This window comes from Arachis duranensis, chromosome 4 (genome assembly GCF_000817695.3).
Source record: "Arachis duranensis cultivar V14167 chromosome 4, aradu.V14167.gnm2.J7QH, whole genome shotgun sequence".
In the NCBI taxonomy this organism is placed as follows: domain Eukaryota; kingdom Viridiplantae; phylum Streptophyta; class Magnoliopsida; order Fabales; family Fabaceae; genus Arachis; species Arachis duranensis.
Window position 1 is genome coordinate 119,313,074 of NC_029775.3, and position 4,783 is coordinate 119,317,856.

A 4,783-nucleotide genomic window follows, 5' to 3' on the forward strand; every position below is an offset into this window, starting at 1 on the left:
TTCAATCAATTCAGCATCCAGTCCACGGCAGCAGCAGCAGCAACCACTAGTATCACTAATCAATTCAGCAAACAGGCAGGAACAGCAACCACAATTAAAGAACAATTCAAGACTCAACACACAGCAACTACAACAATTAAGAATTAGTTTACAACAGCAGCAGCAGCAAACAATACCTTACACACAGCAGCAACAAGAATTAAGAAATCAGCAGCACCAATCAAGACCTTACACACAGCAGCAACAACAATTAAGAAGCATCAATTCACAACAGCAGCAGCAGCAAACAATACCTTACACACAGCAGCAGCAACAATTAAGAAATCAGCAGCAGTCAAGACCTTACACACAGCAACAGCAACAATTAAGAAGCAGCCCTAAGATTGTTTACACACAGCAACAGCAACAATTAAGAAGCATCAATTCACAACAGCAGCAGCAGCAAACAATACCTTACACACAGCAGCAAGAATCAAGAAGTCAGCAGCAGCAGTTAAGAACTTACACACAGCAGCAGCAACAATTAAGAAGTACCCCTGAGACTATCTACACACAGCAGCAGCAACAATTAAGAAGAGGCAGCCCTGAGACTATTCAACAGCAACAAAATTTACCAATTAGAATAACAACACTTCAAAGACCAGTAGCAGCTTCAGCAACCCCCATCCCAATACCTATAAATGATGTTGAAGTTGCCTTGCCACTTGATGAAGAAGCACCTCCAGCAGCACCAACAGTAAATACACACTCTATGGTCACCAGAAGCAAAGCTGGTATCTTCAAACCAAGAGTGTTTCTAGCTAGTATGGAGCCAAGGAATGTACAGCAAGCACTTCAATCCTCTGAATGGAAGGCAGCTATGGATTTGGAATATGAAGCTCTGTTGAAAAACAAAACTTGGGAACTAGTCACCCTTCCTCCCAATAGAAAAGCAATAGGAAGCAGATGGGTATTCAGAATTAAGTACAATTCTGATGGGTCGTTACAAAAATACAAGGCAAGGCTGGTAGCTCAAGGGTACTCACAGAGACCAGGGTTTGATTTCACTGAGACATACAGCCCAGTGGTCAAACCCACTTCAATCAGAATTCTATTGTCAATTGCCCTAGCTGAATCATGGACAATCAGGCAATTGGATGTGAACAATGCCTTTTTACATGGAGACTTGGCGGAAGAAGTGTACATGAAGCAGCCAAAGGGGTATGAAAAAGGGGATTCCACACTAGTCTGTAGATTAACCAAGGCCCTCTATAGATTAAAGCAAGCCCCTAGAGAGTGGTATCACAAGCTTGCCAAAGGATTAACAGAAATTGGGTTCAAAGCAACCAAATCAGATGTGTCAGTATTTCTAAGGGTAATGAATGGAGTGAAGACCTTTATGTTGGTGTATGTTGATGATATAATCATCACAGGAGAATCTGAAATACAAGTACAGGAAGTAATTGAAAAACTGAATGCCAAGTTTGCACTTAAAGACATGGGCAATCTTCACTACTTTCTTGGAATTCAGGTAGCTAAGACAAGTGATGGAGGACTGCTTCTTTCTCAACAGAAGTACATCAATGAAGTATTGAAGAAAGCAAACATGGAAGGTTGCTCAAGCTGTCACACCCCTCTGCCCTCAACAGTAAAGCTTTCAGCCCATGGTGATTCCAACTTTGATAACCCTCAACTGTACAGGTCAATTATTGGCAGCCTACAATATCTAACTGTGACTAGACCTGAAATTTCATATAGTGTACACAAGATGTCACAATTTGTACAAGCTCCTCTAAATACTCATTGGAGGATGGTAAAGAGAATACTTAGATATCTCAATGGTACAATAAGACATGGATTGCGCCTGAAGAAGGCTAACTCTATAAAAGTCACAGCCTACAGTGACTCAGATTGGGCTGGAGACCCTGATGATAGAAAGTCGACAAGTGGGTACTGTGTGTTTCTTGGCTCCAATCTAATTTCCTGGGCTTCAAGAAAGCAAACAGCAGTAGCAAGATCAAGCACAGAAGCAGAATATAGGAGTATGGCAGATCTGGTAGCTGAGCTAATTTGGGTGAAAAACTTAATGAGTGAGCTACAATTTCCACTAAAAGAGGTACCTATGGTCTACTGTGACAATTTAAGTGCAGTTCTACTTGCTGCCAACCCAATCCTACATTCAAAATCCAAACACTTTGAGATAGATCTTCATTTTGTCAGAGATCATGTGAATAGTAAAGACATTAGAGTAAGTCACATTCCAGGAACCATGCAAGTGGCTGATATCCTAACAAAGGCTGTGTCTTCTGACAACTTTCTATACTTCAGGACTAGACTGAACATTGAGGAATTGGATAGCACAGCTGCAGAAATAAAAGGCAGAAAGGTCAAAAGCAATGATCAGCAGAGCAATACAACTAGAGATGATGATACATGATAGTCAAAGCAGGGCAAGACAAGAAAAAGGAGAAAGTAGAGATGATGTTAGGCATGCTTAAGTTCTAGTAACTGCCTTTAGCTAAATCAGTTAGAATGCAACTAGTTCTGTTCAGTCCATTAGTTGCTGAGATGGAATTAGTTAGTGGTTAGAAAACTCTAGAAACTATTGATTATAAGTAACAATACTTGCTGCTACAGAAATCACCTTTTTGGTTCACAATACAATTCACATATTCATTCCTTTCTCTCTGCTTCTCTCTCTCTTTTCTCTAAACCTTCACATCAGATCTCTGAGTCTTCTTGGTTCAGGTTCTTGATACCTTTCAGTGAAGTGAAAGTAGGTAAACAAGCAAGCTCTGAACTAGTTGCAAAACATGAGACAATGTTACCCTTTTTTTTTTCATCTTCTTATCAGATTCATTAATAGTCAAACAAGAAAAAAAATGTGGATAATGTTGCAGCCTCCCCTGTTTCATGACCCATATCTTTTGTTTCGGCATCATCATTATAAAAATACACTGCTAAATTTCACTTGTCCAAGCACAAATATCTCCGAGAAGCTCCTTTTCTTCAAATCAAATTAAAGTAGTTGCACCATTCCACTTAACAATGGAGGTAAACCGGTAATTCAACTCATTTGACTAACATTTTGCATGGATCATAAGCAAAAATAATAGTAATGCAAGCTCAGATTGGTTCATAACTATAACATGTCAAGTTATTATGCACTACCATAGATAGATAGAACCTTAATACTAGGTAATGAAAGCAAGATTGCTTAATCTTGGCGCATAAAATCAGTTAGAAAATGACATATTCACAAACTATTGTCTGAATTAAGCCATCACATTTACAAATCAAATCTAAGATAATACATCAAGATTGATTGACATAATCAAATTGGACTACTAGTGGAGTTCATCACAATGCTAAATCTTAACCCAAAAAAATGGAAGGTTCTTCATGCTCACCTTCCCAACCCAGCATTTCAATCTCAATGGAAATCACGCATCCCTTCCGAATCTGGAAACTCTAATTGTTGAAGGACATGGTTTTCATGACCTCCCGCATGGATTATGGAAGCTCAAGAAACTGAGACATCTTGAAGGAATGGTATGCATGACGAGTAATAAAATCCCTTAGTAACTGACTAAATAGCAATCTGATCGAGAACATTTTAAGGAAGAACAGCAACAGCAAAAAAATAGATAGCAAGCTAATTAAGAACAGTTTTGTGATTTCAAGGAAGCAGACAAGCCAAGAAGTGTACATTAAGTACTTAATAGTTGACTTACCACCAAAATAATGTTTTTGTGTTATATACCAATATATAACAATTTTCAGCATCTATAAATTTTTTTTTTTGGTTGCCATAATTTACTTGCAACACTTAATTAAGTTTTGCATAGTAAAATTTACTTCATGCTCAATCTATTATATATCTTGAAAAACAATGCTCCTTAAACCGAATAGTATAAAATTAACTTAGATCATTCTTATAACAACGTAGGAGTAATTTTTATAATATAGAATTAAAAATAGTTCTATAAAAAGTCGTAGTTACAAGGATCAACCAAATGAAGGAAAAATAGGAGCAAGCAAGTTTACTAGTCTTTTTTGTTGTGATACTTGGATAGAGGCCTAGAAAAACAGGAGAAAGAAACAGAGATACAAAACTATTATTTCCGACCAAAAAGAAAAAACTATTATTAGTGTCTACAACATAGTTTACAATGCAAAACTTGTAACACAATCTTAAAAGTTAGTAGAAGCCTATGGCTATACACAATTTTTGTACTTAATGTGATATTCTATTTAGACAATTCACCAAGTCACCAATTATTACATTGTTCTACAACCACAAGAAGTCAACAAAGAACAAAAGGCAATTAATTATGTAAGCGCTTTTGTATTATAAAAAGAGGGGTTAGTACTAAAAAACAAAAACTAGTAATTTAAAGATAGATCACTCAAAGATAATGCAGCAAAAGGGAGAAAAAGAATGTACACAGGTAAAAAATAAATATAAAAAGCAAATGAAAATTTTCAAAAGATATATTGGATTTAACAAGACGCGAAACTCCATTTTCCACTTTTCAAATGTTCTTTCCCATACATATTTGGATAGAAAATCATAATTCAAAGCAAAATAAAACTTAAATTTCTTGAAGCTTCTTTCCGCTCAACTTGTGAATCCTGTGCTTTATTTGTAACGAAATTAGTCACTCATATATACATTGGAACGCAAAATATAAAGTTAGTTTTTACATGGAGTATTTTCTCAAAGCTAACCATGATTTTGGCTATTACCTCAGACTTTTGATTTCTATTATCTCTTTCTAACCCTCCAAGCAAGAGCTGGAGA